This window comes from Lissotriton helveticus, chromosome 5_1, assembly GCF_964261635.1.
Source record: "Lissotriton helveticus chromosome 5_1, aLisHel1.1, whole genome shotgun sequence".
In the NCBI taxonomy this organism is placed as follows: domain Eukaryota; kingdom Metazoa; phylum Chordata; class Amphibia; order Caudata; family Salamandridae; genus Lissotriton; species Lissotriton helveticus.
In genome coordinates, this window is record NC_136065.1 from 1,622,249,621 (window position 1) to 1,622,264,701 (window position 15,081).

The 15,081-nt window shown below is 38.4% G+C and overlaps 6 non-coding genes across 6 annotated transcripts; all 6 read right to left on the reverse strand.

Annotated features, from left to right (window-relative positions):
• Nucleotides 1–3,111: 3,111 nt before the first annotated feature.
• On the reverse strand, nucleotides 3,112–3,184 carry TRNAR-CCU (transfer RNA arginine (anticodon CCU)). Its single transcript has one exon. It is a non-coding gene; the product is annotated as a tRNA-Arg (tRNA).
• A 5,589-nt stretch (nucleotides 3,185–8,773) lies between these two features.
• Nucleotides 8,774–8,846, reverse strand: TRNAQ-UUG (transfer RNA glutamine (anticodon UUG)). Its single transcript has one exon. It is a non-coding gene; the product is annotated as a tRNA-Gln (tRNA).
• Nucleotides 8,847–9,490: 644 nt separating this feature from the next.
• TRNAR-CCU (transfer RNA arginine (anticodon CCU)) lies at nucleotides 9,491–9,563 on the reverse strand. The gene has a single exon. It is a non-coding gene; the product is annotated as a tRNA-Arg (tRNA).
• An 803-nt stretch (nucleotides 9,564–10,366) lies between these two features.
• TRNAQ-UUG (transfer RNA glutamine (anticodon UUG)) lies at nucleotides 10,367–10,439 on the reverse strand. The gene has a single exon. It is a non-coding gene; the product is annotated as a tRNA-Gln (tRNA).
• A 646-nt stretch (nucleotides 10,440–11,085) lies between these two features.
• TRNAR-CCU (transfer RNA arginine (anticodon CCU)) lies at nucleotides 11,086–11,158 on the reverse strand. The gene has a single exon. It is a non-coding gene; the product is annotated as a tRNA-Arg (tRNA).
• A 3,121-nt stretch (nucleotides 11,159–14,279) lies between these two features.
• Nucleotides 14,280–14,352, reverse strand: TRNAR-CCU (transfer RNA arginine (anticodon CCU)). Its single transcript has one exon. It is a non-coding gene; the product is annotated as a tRNA-Arg (tRNA).
• Between the last annotated feature and the right edge of the window lie 729 nt (nucleotides 14,353–15,081).

A 15,081-nucleotide genomic window follows, 5' to 3' on the forward strand; every position in this document is an offset into this window, starting at 1 on the left:
GCCAGCAATCTAGAGGCATTATTTAAATGTATTCAATCGTCCTACACTGGTGTCTGCACACAGGATATTTCTCAGTTCTCTCCATAAGTAAACTTCCCATTTTCATGCTCTTCCATCCCCGACTTTAACACTCTGTTGTGTGCTATAATGGAGACTCTGTATTTCTAGCAAGTGGAGAGAAATTGGAGGAGAACCATTTTCGAATCAACACTTCTTCTTCCATGGATGCTTTTCTTAATAAACTGGGCTTTGACAGTGGTATCAAGCCGTCCTTGTCTTCAGCAGGACACAGAAACAGGTACCAAGTCTACTAACCAAGTTCAACCACACTCTGCAACTTAATAGACCAGTGCTTTACAATTTAGCCAACTGTGTCATCAGCAAAGGCAGCCAAAGTGCCAATCCTTTATAATTCTTCTGTAGTACTTTTCTTTCTCGTAGGCAAAATTAGCACTTTAACTGCACAAATCATACAGATTTTACACTTGAAGCACTCCATGAACACATACTTACACACCTTGCAGTTCATCTACACACACTTGAGCTAAAAACCCATTCTGTGAAGTCAAAATTCTGCAAACCTAGTACATATTCAGTGCGTGTACATAGAAGCACTTTTTAATGCCACTTAAATGCACTAGATTTTAGACTGAAGATGCAATCTAAATGACTGTGCAGTATGTACTCCACTTTTTTATTAATTAGGAATGAGAACATGATGGCTATAAGAGTATTGGAAGAGCCTGCTTCCATTCTGAATGGAAACCTGAATTGTGTGACAATTGGCAAAAAACGACCACGAAGGGACTTGAACCCTCTATCATCTGACCCGAAGTCAGACGCCTTATCCATTAGTCCATGCGGTCATGTGTTCTGCTGCATTTATTTTTATACTGTGGGTGGTATGCAAGGTTGGAAAATATATTATTTATAGTTATTTAGGTTTACAAACCATTGTTTTTTTTTTTTTCAGCTCCTTTCAATTAAATCTTTTTTTTGGAATTTATATAATGAGAATGTCACCAGTACGATAAGCTATTGTTTTCAATTTTGCATTTAAACCTCTTTCTTCATGAGATTAAAGCTCAGTTTATGCTTTATTTAGCTCTGGATGTTTCCAGAAGTGGAGAGAAACTGTTTTGAAAGTAGTACAAACTGCTCCTTCCTGGCTATTCCAATTTACACACACTCAAAGGCTGTATACGTTTCATGAAACCCGGCTTGCCCTATTTAAGTAGCTGAAAGCCTTTCACCACCTCTAGGAACAACAGTTACACCAATCCAATTCAAATAATTTTTTCCAAAGGAATATCTTCTGCCGGGTCAAAAATGCATCTGACAAAGACAGGTGTTTCAAAAATCGACTTTGTAGTTCCAGAACATCAACATGACTCTGACGAGTACAGAAGTAAAATGGTACCATTTTAACGTTCCTAATACCTCATAAGCTTCTGAGAGGAAGCATGTAATAAATATATTTATTTTTCTGGAAAAGTAAGAGTGGACATTGGTTTGCACCTCAGATGGGACTCAAACCCACAATCCCTGGCTTAGGAGGCTAGTGCCTTATCCATTAGGCCACTGAGGCACAGACAAATACCAGCAATCTAGAGGCATTATTTAAATGTATTCATTCGTCCAACACTGGTGTCTGCACACAGGACATTTCTCAGTTCTCTCCATAAGTAAACTTCCCATTTTCATCCTCTTCCATCCCCGAATTTAACACTCTGTTCTGTGCTATAATGGAGACTCTGTATTTCTAGCAAGTGGAGAGAAATTGGAGGAGAACCATTTTCGAATCAACACTTCTTCTTCCATGGATGCTTTTCTCAATAAACTGGGCTTTGACAGTGGTATCAAGCCGCCCTTGTCTTCAGCAGGACACAGAAACAGGTACCAAGTCTACTAACCAAGTTCAACCACCCTCTGCAACTTAATAGACCAGTGTTTTACAAATTAGCCAACTGTGTCATCAGCAAAGGCAGACAATGTGCCAATCCTTTATAATTCTTCTGTAGTACTTTTCTTTCTCGTAGACAAAATTAGCACTTTAACTGCACAAATCATACAGATTTTACACTTGAAGCACTCCATGAACACTTACTTACACACCTTGCAGTTCATCTACACACACTTGAGCTCAAAACCCATTCTGTGAAGTCAAAATTCTGCAAACCTAGTACATATTCAGTGCGTGTACATAGAAGCACTTTTTAATGCCACTTAAATGCACTAGATTTTAGACTGAAGATGCAATCTAAATGACTGTGCAGTATGTACTCCACTTTTTTATTAATTAGGATTGAGAACATGATGGCTATAAGAGTATTGGAAGAGCCTGCTTCCATTCTGAATGGAAACCTGAATTATGTGACAATTGGCAAAAAACAACCACGAAGGGACTCGAACCTTCTATCTTCTGACCCGAAGTCAGACGCCTTATCCATTAGTCCACGCGGTCATGTGTCCTGCTGCATTTATTTTTATACTGTGGGTGGTGTGCAAGGTTGGAAAATATATTATTTATAGTTATTTAGGTTTACAAACCATTGGGGTTTTTTTTCAGCTCCTTTCAATTAAATCACTTTTTTGGAATTTATATAATGAGAATGTCACCAGTACGATAAGCTATTGTTTTCATTTTTGCATTTAAACCTCTTTCTTCATGAGATTAAAGCTCAGTTTATGCTTTATTTAGCTCTGGATGTTTCCAGAAGTGGAGAGAAACTGTTTTGAAAGTAGTACAAACTGCTCCTTCCTGGCTATTCCAATTTACACACACTCAAAGGCTGTATACGTTTCATGAAACCCGGCTTGCCCTATTTAAGTAGCTGAAAGCCTTTCACCACCTCTAGGAACAACAGTTACACCAATCCAATTCAAATAATTTTTTCCAAAGGAATATCTTCTGCCGGGTCAAAAATGCATCTGACAAAGACAGGTGTTTCAAAAATCGACTTTGTAGTTTCAGAACATCAACATGACTCTGACGAGTACAGAAGTAAAATGGTACCATTTCAACGTTCCTAATACCTCATAAGCTTCTGAGAGGAAGCATGTAATAAATATATTTATTTTTCTGGAAATGTAAGAGTGGACATTGGTTTGCACCTCAGATGGGACTCGAACCCACAATCCCTGGCTTAGGAGGCCAGTGCCTTATCCAGTAGGCCACTGAGGCACAGACAAATACTAGCAATCTAGAGGCATCATTTAAATGAATTCATTCGTCCAACACTGGTGTCTGCACACAGGACATTTCTCAGTTCTCTCCATAAGTAAACTTCCCATTTTCATCCTCTTCCATCCCCGACTTTAACACTCTGTTCTGTGCTATAAAGGAGACTCTGTATTTCTAGCAAGTGGAGAGAAATTGGAGGAGAACCATTTTCGAATCAACACTTCTTCTTCCATGGATGCTTTTCTTAATAAACTGGGCTTTGACAGTGGTATCAAGCCGTCCTTGTCTTCAGCAGGACACAGAAACAGGCACCAAGTCTACTAACCAAGTTCAACCACACTCTGCAACTTAATAGACCAGTGCTTTACAAATTAGCCAACTCTGTCATCAGCAAAGGCAGCCAATGTGCCAATCCTTTATAATTCTTCTGTAGTACTTTTCTTTCTCGTAGGCAAAATTAGCACTTTAACTGCACAAATCATACAGATTTTACACTTGAAGCACTCCATGAACACATACTTACACACCTTGCAGTTCATCTACACACTCTTGAGCTAAAAACCCATTCTGTGAAGTCAAAATTCTGCAAACCTAGTACATATTCAGTGCGTGTACATAGAAGCACTTTTTATTGCCACTTAAATGCACTAGATTTTAGACTGAAGATGCAATCTAAATGAATGTGCAGTATGTACTCCACTTTTTTATTAATTAGGAATGAGAACATTATGGCTATAAGAGCATTGGAAGAGCCTGCTTCCATTCTGAATGGAAACCTGAATTGAGTGACAATTGGCAAAAACCGACCACGAAGGGACTGGAACCCTCTATCTTCTGATCCGAAGTCAGACGCCTTATCCATTAGTCCACGCGGTCATGTGTCCTGCTGCTTTTATTTTTATACTGTAGGTGGTATGCAAGGTTGGAAAATATATTATTTATAGTTATTTAGGTTTACAAACCATTGTGGGTTTTTTTCAGCTCCTTTCAATTAAATCACTTTTTTGGAATTTATATAATGAGAATGTCACCAGTACGATAAGCTATTGTTTTCATTTTTGCATTTAAACCTCTTTCTTCATGAGATTAAAGCTCAGTTTATGCTTTATATAGCTCTGGATGTTTCCAGAAGTGGAGACAAACTTTTTTGAAAGTAGTACAAACTGCTCCTTCCTGGATATTCCAATTTACACACACTCAAAGGTTGTATACGTTTCATGAATCCTGACTTGCCCTATTCAAGTGCCTGAAAGCCTTTCACCACCTCTAGAAACAACAGTTACACCAATCCAATTCAAATCATTTTTTCCAAAGGAATATCTTCTGCCGGGTCAAAAATGCATCTGACAAAGATAGGTCTTTAAAAATCGACTTTGTAGTTTCAGAACATCAACATGACTCTGAAGAGTACAGAAGTAAAATGGTACCATTTCAAAGTTCCTAATACCTCATAAACATCTGAGAGGAAGCATGTAATAAATATATTTATTTTTCTGGAAAAGTAAGAGTGAACATTGGTTTGCACCTCAGACGGGACTCGAACCCACAATCGCTGGCTTAGGAGGCTAGTGCCTTATCCATTAGGCCCCTGAGGCACAGATAAATGCCAGCAATCTAGAGGCATTATTTAAATGTATTCAATCGTCCTACACTGGTGTCTGCACACAGGATATTTCTCAGTTCTCTCCATAAGTAAACTTCCCATTTTCATGCTCTTCCATCCCCGACTTTAACACTCTGTTGTGTGCTATAATGGAGACTCTGTATTTCTAGCAAGTGGAGAGAAATTGGAGGAGAACCATTTTCGAATCAACACTTCTTCTTCCATGGATGCTTTTCTTAATAAACTGGGCTTTGACAGTGGTATCAAGCCGTCCTTGTCTTCAGCAGGACACAGAAACAGGTACCAAGTCTACTAACCAAGTTCAACCACACTCTGCAACTTAATAGACCAGTGCTTTACAATTTAGCCAACTGTGTCATCAGCAAAGGCAGCCAAAGTGCCAATCCTTTATAATTCTTCTGTAGTACTTTTCTTTCTCGTAGGCAAAATTAGCACTTTAACTGCACAAATCATACAGATTTTACACTTGAAGCACTCCATGAACACATACTTACACACCTTGCAGTTCATCTACACACACTTGAGCTAAAAACCCATTCTGTGAAGTCAAAATTCTGCAAACCTAGTACATATTCAGTGCGTGTACATAGAAGCACTTTTTAATGCCACTTAAATGCACTAGATTTTAGACTGAAGATGCAATCTAAATGACTGTGCAGTATGTACTCCACTTTTTTATTAATTAGGAATGAGAACATGATGGCTATAAGAGTATTGGAAGAGCCTGCTTCCATTCTGAATGGAAACCTGAATTGTGTGACAATTGGCAAAAAACGACCACGAATGGACTCGAACCCTCTATCTTCTGACCCGAAGTCAGACGCCTTATCCATTAGTCCACGCGGTCATGTGTTCTGCTGCATTTATTTTTATACTGTGGGTGGTATGCAAGGTTGGAAAATATATTATTTATAGTTATTTAGGTTTACAAACCATTGGGGGTTTTTTTCAGCTCCTTTCAATTAAATCACTTTTTTGGAATTTATATAATGAGAATGTCACCAGTACGATAAGCTATTGTTTTCATTTTTGCATTTAAACCTCTTTCTTCATGAGATTAAAGCTCAGTTTATGCTTTATTTAGTTCTGGATGTTTTCAGAAGTGGAGAGAAACTGTTTTGAAAGTAGTACAAACTGCTCCTTCCTGGCTATTCCAATTTACACACACTCAAAGGCTGTATACGTTTCATGAAACCCGGCTTGCCCTATTTAAGTAGCTGAAAGCCTTTCACCACCTCTAGGAACAACAGTTACACCAATCCAATTCAAATAATTTTTTCCAAAGGAATATCTTCTGCCGGGTCAAAAATGCATCTGACAAAGACAGGTGTTTCAAAAATCGACTTTGTAGTTCCAGAACATCAACATGACTCTGACGAGTACAGAAGTAAAATGGTACCATTTCAACGTTCCTAATACCTCATAAGCTTCTGAGAGGAAGCATGCAATAAATATATTTATTTTTCTGGAAAAGTAAGAGTGGACATTGGTTTGCACCTCAGATGGGACTCAAACCCACAATCCCTGGCTTAGGAGGCCAGTGCCTTATCCATAAGGCCACTGAGGCACAGACAAATACCAGCAATCTAGAGGCATTATTTAAATGAATTCATTCGTCCAACACTGGTGTCTGCACACAGGACATTTCTCAGTTCTCTCCATAAGTAAACTTCCCATTTTCATCCTCTTCCATCCCCGACTTTAACACTCAGTTGTGTGCTATAGTGGAGACTCTGTATTTCTAGCAAGTGGAGAGAAATTGGAGGAGAACCATTTTCGAATAAACACTTCTTCTTCCATGGATGCTTTTCTTAATAAACTGGGCTTTGACAGTGGTATCAAGCCGTATTTGTCTTCAGCAGGACACAGAAACAGGCACCAAGTCTACTAACCAAGTTCAACCACACTCTGCAACTTAATAGACCAGTGCTTTACAAATTAGCCAACTGTGTCATCAGCAAAGGCAGCCAATGTGCCAATCCTTTATAATTCTTCTGTAGTACTTTTCTTTCTCGTAGGCAAAATTAGCACTTTAACTGCACAAATCATACAGATTTTACACTTGAAGCACTCCATGAACACATACTTACACACCTTGCAGTTCATCTACACACTCTTGAGCTAAAAACCCATTCTGTGAAGTCAAAATTCTGCAAACCTAGTACATATTCAGTGCGTGTACATAGAAGCACTTTTTAATGCCACTTAAATGCACTAGATTTTAGACTGAAGATGCAATCTAAATGAATGTGCAGTATGTACTCCACTTTTTTATTAATTAGGAATGAGAACATTATGGCTATAAGAGCATTGGAAGAGCCTGCTTCCATTCTGAATGGAAACTTGAATTGAGTGACAATTGGCAAAAACCGACCACGAATGGACTCGAACCCTCAATCTTCTGATCCAAAGTCAGACGCCTTATCCATTAGTCCACGCGGTCATGTGTCCTGCTGCTTTTATTTTCATACTGTAGGTGGTATGCGAGGTTGGAAAATATATTATTTATAGTTATTTAGGTTTACAAACCATTGTGGTTTTTTTTCAGCTCCTTTCAATTAAATCACTTTTTTGGAATTTATATAATGAGAATGTCACCAGTACGATAAGCTATTGTTTTCATTTTTGCATTTAAACCTCTTTCTTTATGAGATTAAAGCTCAGTTTCTGCTTTATATAGCTCTGGATGTTTCCAGAAGTGGAGAGAAACTTTTTTGAAAGTAGTACAAACTGCTCCTTCCTGGATATTCCAATTTACACACACTCAAAGGTTGTATACGTTTCATGAATCCTGACTTGCCCTATTCAAGTGCCTGAAAGCCTTTCACCACCTCTAGAAACAACAGTTACACCAATCCAATTCAAATCATTTTTTCCAAAGGAATATCTTCTGCCGGGTCAAAAATGCATCTGACAAAGATAGGTGTTTAAAAATCGACTTTGTAGTTTCAGAACATCAACATGACTCTGAAGAGTGCAGAAGTAAAATGGTACCATTTCAAAGTTCCTAATACCTCATAAACATCTGAGAGGAAGCATGTAATAAATATATTTATTTTTCTGGAAAAGTAAGAGTGAACATTGGTTTGCACCTCAGACGGGACTCGAACCCACAATCGCTGGCTTAGGAGGATAGTGCCTTATCCATTAGGCCACTGAGGCACAGATAAATGCCAGCAATCTAGAGGCATTATTTAAATGTATTCAATCGTCCTACACTGGTGTCTGCACACAGGATATTTCTCAGTTCTCTCCATAAGTAAACTTCCCATTTTCATGCTCTTCCATCCCCGACTTTAACACTCTGTTGTGTGCTATAATGGAGACTCTGTATTTCTAGCAAGTGGAGAGAAATTGGAGGAGAACCATTTTCGAATCAACACTTCTTCTTCCATGGATGCTTTTCTTAATAAACTGGGCTTTGACAGTGGTATCAAGCCGTCCTTGTCTTCAGCAGGACACAGAAACAGGTACCAAGTCTACTAACCAAGTTCAACCACACTCTGCAACTTAATAGACCAGTGCTTTACAATTTAGCCAACTGTGTCATCAGCAAAGGCAGCCAAAGTGCCAATCCTTTATAATTCTTCTGTAGTACTTTTCTTTCTCGTAGGCAAAATTAGCACTTTAACTGCACAAATCATACAGATTTTACACTTGAAGCACCCCATGAACACATACTTACACACCTTGCAGTTCATCTACACACACTTGAGCTAAAAACCCATTCTGTGAAGTCAAAATTCTGCAAACCTAGTACATATTCAGTGCGTGTACATAGAAGCACTTTTTAATGCCACTTAAATGCACTAGATTTTAGACTGAAGATGCAATCTAAATGAATGTGCAGTATGTACTCCACTTTTTTATTAATTAGGAATGAGAACATTATGGCTATAAGAGCATTGGAAGAGCCTGCTTCCATTCTGAATGGAAACTTGAATTGAGTGACAATTGGCAAAAACCGACCACGAAGGGACTCGAACCCTCAATCTTCTGATCCAAAGTCAGACGCCTTATCCATTAGTCCACGCGGTCATGTGTCGCTGCTTTTATTTTTATACTGTAGGTGGTATGCGAGGTTGGAAAATATATTATTTATAGTTATTTAGGTTTACAAACCATTGTGGGTTTTTTTCAGCTCCTTTCAATTAAATCACTTTTTTGGAATTTATATAATGAGAATGTCACCAGTACGATAAGCTATTGTTTTCATTTTTGCATTTAAACCTCTTTCTTCATGAGATTAAAGCTCAGTTTCTGCTTTATATAGCTCTGGATGTTTCCAGAAGTGGAGAGAAACTTTTTTGAAAGTAGTACAAACTGCTCCTTCCTGGATATTCCAATTTACACACACTCAAAGGTTGTATACGTTTCATGAATCCTGACTTGCCCTATTCAAGTGCCTGAAAGCCTTTCACCACCTCTAGAAACAACAGTTACACCAATCCAATTCAAATCATTTTTTCCAAAGGAATATCTTCTGCCGGGTCAAAAATGCATCTGACAAAGATAGGTGTTTAAAAATCGACTTTGTAGTTTCAGAACATCAACATGACTCTGAAGAGTACAGAAGTAAAATGGTACCATTTCAAAGTTCCTAATACCTCATAAACATCTGAGAGGAAGCATGTAATAAATATATTTATTTTTCTGGAAAAGTAAGAGTGAACATTGGTTTGCACCTCAGACGGGACTCGAACCCACAATCGCTGGCTTAGGAGGCTAGTGCCTTATCCATTAGGCCACTGAGGCACAGATAAATGCCAGTAATCTAGAGGCATTATTTAAATGTATTCAATCGTCCTACACTGGTGTCTGCACACAGGATATTTCTCAGTTCTCTCCATAAGTAAACTTCCCATTTTCATGCTCTTCCATCCCCGACTTTAACACTCTGTTGTGTGCTATAATGGAGACTCTGTATTTCTAGCAAGTGGAGAGAAATTGGAGGAGAACCATTTTCGAATCAACACTTCTTCTTCCATGGATGCTTTTCTTAATAAACTGGGCTTTGACAGTGGTATCAAGCCGTCCTTGTCTTCAGCAGGACACAGAAACAGGTACCAAGTCTACTAACCAAGTTCAACCACACTCTGCAACTTAATAGACCAGTGCTTTACAATTTAGCCAACTGTGTCATCAGCAAAGGCAGCCAAAGTGCCAATCCTTTATAATTCTTCTGTAGTACTTTTCTTTCTCGTAGGCAAAATTAGCACTTTAACTGCACAAATCATACAGATTTTACACTTGAAGCACTCCATGAACACATACTTACACACCTTGCAGTTCATCTACACACACTTGAGCTAAAAACCCATTCTGTGAAGTCAAAATTCTGCAAACCTAGTACATATTCAGTGCGTGTACATAGAAGCACTTTTTAATGCCACTTAAATGCACTAGATTTTAGACTGAAGATGCAATCTAAATGAATGTGCAGTATGTACTCCACTTTTTTATTAATTAGGAATGAGAACATTATGGCTATAAGAGCATTGGAAGAGCCTGCTTCCATTCTGAATGGAAACTTGAATTGAGTGACAATTGGCAAAAACCGACCACGAAGGGACTCGAACCCTCAATCTTCTGATCCAAAGTCAGACGCCTTATCCATTAGTCCACGCGGTCATGTGTCCTGCTGCTTTTTTTTTTATACTGTAGGTGGTATGCGAGGTTGGAAAATATATTATTTATAGTTATTTAGGTTTACAAACCATTGTGGGTTTTTTTCAGCTCCTTTCAATTAAATCACTTTTTTGGAATTTATATAATGAGAATGTCACCAGTACGATAAGCTATTGTTTTCATTTTTGCATTTAAACCTCTTTCTTCATGAGATTAAAGCTCAGTTTCTGCTTTATATAGCTCTGGATGTTTCCAGAAGTGGAGAGAAACTTTTTTGAAAGTAGTACAAACTGCTCCTTCCTGGATATTCCAATTTACACACACTCAAAGGTTGTATACGTTTCATGAATCCTGACTTGCCCTATTCAAGTGCCTGAAAGCCTTTCACCACCTCTAGAAACAACAGTTACACCAATCCAATTCAAATCATTTTTTCCAAAGGAATATCTTCTGCCGGGTCAAAAATGCATCTGACAAAGATAGGTGTTTAAAAATCGACTTTGTAGTTTCAGAACATCAACATGACTCTGAAGAGTACAGAAGTAAAATGGTACCATTTCAAAGTTCCTAATACCTCATAAACATCTGAGAGGAAGCATGTAATAAATATATTTATTTTTCTGGAAAAGTAAGAGTGAACATTGGTTTGCACCTCAGACGGGACTCGAACCCACAATCGCTGGCTTAGGAGGCTAGTGCCTTATCCATTAGGCCACTGAGGCACAGATAAATGCCAGTAATCTAGAGGCATTATTTAAATGTATTCAATCGTCCTACACTGGTGTCTGCACACAGGATATTTCTCAGTTCTCTCCATAAGTAAACTTCCCATTTTCATGCTCTTCCATCCCCGACTTTAACACTCTGTTGTGTGCTATAATGGAGACTCTGTATTTCTAGCAAGTGGAGAGAAATTGGAGGAGAACCATTTTCGAATCAACACTTCTTCTTCCATGGATGCTTTTCTTAATAAACTGGGCTTTGACAGTGGTATCAATCCGTCCTTGTCTTCAGCAGGACACAGAAACAGGTACCAAGTCTACTAACCAAGTTCAACCACACTCTGCAACTTAATAGACCAGTGCTTTACAATTTAGCCAACTGTGTCATCAGCAAAGGCAGCCAAAGTGCCAATCCTTTATAATTCTTCTGTAGTACTTTTCTTTCTCGTAGGCAAAATTAGCACTTTAACTGCACAAATCATACAGATTTTACACTTGAAGCACTCCATGAACACATACTTACACACCTTGCAGTTCATCTACACACACTTGAGCTAAAAACCCATTCTGTGAAGTCAAAATTCTGCAAACCTAGTACATATTCAGTGCGTGTACATAGAAGCACTTTTTAATGCCACTTAAATGCACTAGATTTTAGACTGAAGATGCAATCTAAATGACTGTGCAGTATGTACTCCACTTTTTTATTAATTAGGAATGAGAACATGATGGCTATAAGAGTATTGGAAGAGCCTGCTTCCATTCTGAATGGAAACCTGAATTGTGTGACAATTGGCAAAAAACGACCACGAAGGGACTTGAACCCTCTATCATCTGACCCGAAGTCAGACGCCTTATCCATTAGTCCATGCGGTCATGTGTTCTGCTGCATTTATTTTTATACTGTGGGTGGTATGCAAGGTTGGAAAATATATTATTTATAGTTATTTAGGTTTACAAACCATTGGTTTTTTTTTTTTCAGCTCCTTTCAATTAAATCTTTTTTTTGGAATTTATATAATGAGAATGTCACCAGTACGATAAGCTATTGTTTTCAATTTTGCATTTAAACCTCTTTCTTCATGAGATTAAAGCTCAGTTTATGCTTTATTTAGCTCTGGATGTTTCCAGAAGTGGAGAGAAACTGTTTTGAAAGTAGTACAAACTGCTCCTTCCTGGCTATTCCAATTTACACACACTCAAAGGCTGTATACGTTTCATGAAACCCGGCTTGCCCTATTTAAGTAGCTGAAAGCCTTTCACCACCTCTAGGAACAACAGTTACACCAATCCAATTCAAATAATTTTTTCCAAAGGAATATCTTCTGCCGGGTCAAAAATGCATCTGACAAAGACAGGTGTTTCAAAAATCGACTTTGTAGTTCCAGAACATCAACATGACTCTGACGAGTACAGAAGTAAAATGGTACCATTTTAACGTTCCTAATACCTCATAAGCTTCTGAGAGGAAGCATGTAATAAATATATTTATTTTTCTGGAAAAGTAAGAGTGGACATTGGTTTGCACCTCAGATGGGACTCAAACCCACAATCCCTGGCTTAGGAGGCTAGTGCCTTATCCATTAGGCCACTGAGGCACAGACAAATACCAGCAATCTAGAGGCATTATTTAAATGTATTCATTCGTCCAACACTGGTGTCTGCACACAGGACATTTCTCAGTTCTCTCCATAAGTAAACTTCCCATTTTCATCCTCTTCCATCCCCGAATTTAACACTCTGTTCTGTGCTATAATGGAGACTCTGTATTTCTAGCAAGTGGAGAGAAATTGGAGGAGAACCATTTTCGAATCAACACTTCTTCTTCCATGGATGCTTTTCTCAATAAACTGGGCTTTGACAGTGGTATCAAGCCGCCCTTGTCTTCAGCAGGACACAGAAACAGGTACCAAGTCTACTAACAAAGTTCAACCACCCTCTGCAACTTAATAGACCAGTGTTTTACAAATTAGCCAACTGTGTCATCAGCAAAGGCAGACAATGTGCCAATCCTTTATAATTCTTCTGTAGTACTTTTCTTTCTCGTAGACAAAATTAGCACTTTAACTGCACAAATCATACAGATTTTACACTTGAAGCACTCCATGAACACTTACTTACACACCTTGCAGTTCATCTACACACACTTGAGCTCAAAACCCATTCTGTGAAGTCAAAATTCTGCAAACCTAGTACATATTCAGTGCGTGTACATAGAAGCACTTTTTAATGCCACTTAAATGCACTAGATTTTAGACTGAAGATGCAATCTAAATGACTGTGCAGTATGTACTCCACTTTTTTATTAATTAGGATTGAGAACATGATGGCTATAAGAGTATTGGAAGAGCCTGCTTCCATTCTGAATGGAAACCTGAATTATGTGACAATTGGCAAAAAACAACCACGAAGGGACTCGAACCTTCTATCTTCTGACCCGAAGTCAGACGCCTTATCCATTAGTCCACGCGGTCATGTGTCCTGCTGCATTTATTTTTATACTGTGGGTGGTGTGCAAGGTTGGAAAATATATTATTTATAGTTATTTAGGTTTACAAACCATTGGGGTTTTTTTTCAGCTCCTTTCAATTAAATCACTTTTTTGGAATTTATATAATGAGAATGTCACCAGTACGATAAGCTATTGTTTTCATTTTTGCATTTAAACCTCTTTCTTCATGAGATTAAAGCTCAGTTTATGCTTTATTTAGCTCTGGATGTTTCCAGAAGTGGAGAGAAACTGTTTTGAAAGTAGTACAAACTGCTCCTTCCTGGCTATTCCAATTTACACACACTCAAAGGCTGTATACGTTTCATGAAACCCGGCTTGCCCTATTTAAGTAGCTGAAAGCCTTTCACCACCTCTAGGAACAACAGTTACACCAATCCAATTCAAATAATTTTTTCCAAAGGAATATCTTCTGCCGGGTCAAAAATGCATCTGACAAAGACAGGTGTTTCAAAAATCGACTTTGTAGTTTCAGAACATCAACATGACTCTGACGAGTACAGAAGTAAAATGGTACCATTTCAACGTTCCTAATACCTCATAAGCTTCTGAGAGGAAGCATGTAATAAATATATTTATTTTTCTGGAAATGTAAGAGTGGACATTGGTTTGCACCTCAGATGGGACTCGAACCCACAATCCCTGGCTTAGGAGGCCAGTGCCTTACCCAGTAGGCCACTGAGGCACAGACAAATACTAGCAATCTAGAGGCATCATTTAAATGAATTCATTCGTCCAACACTGGTGTCTGCACACAGGACATTTCTCAGTTCTCTCCATAAGTAAACTTCCCATTTTCATCCTCTTCCATCCCCGACTTTAACACTCTGTTCTGTGCTATAAAGGAGACTCTGTATTTCTAGCAAGTGGAGAGAAATTGGAGGAGAACCATTTTCGAATCAACACTTCTTCTTCCATGGATGCTTTTCTTAATAAACTGGGCTTTGACAGTGGTATCAAGCCGTCCTTGTCTTCAGCAGGACACAGAAACAGGCACCAAGTCTACTAACCAAGTTCAACCACACTCTGCAACTTAATAGACCAGTGCTTTACAAATTAGCCAACTCTGTCATCAGCAAAGGCAGCCAATGTGCCAATCCTTTATAATTCTTCTGTAGTACTTTTCTTTCTCGTAGGCAAAATTAGCACTTTAACTGCACAAATCATACAGATTTTACACTTGAAGCACTCCATGAACACATACTTACACACCTTGCAGTTCATCTACACACTCTTGAGCTAAAAACCCATTCTGTGAAGTCAAAATTCTGCAAACCTAGTACATATTCAGTGCGTGTACATAGAAGCACTTTTTATTGCCACTTAAATGCACTAGATTTTAGACTGAAGATGCAATCTAAATGAATGTGCAGTATGTACTCCACTTTTTTATTAATTAGGAATGAGAACATTA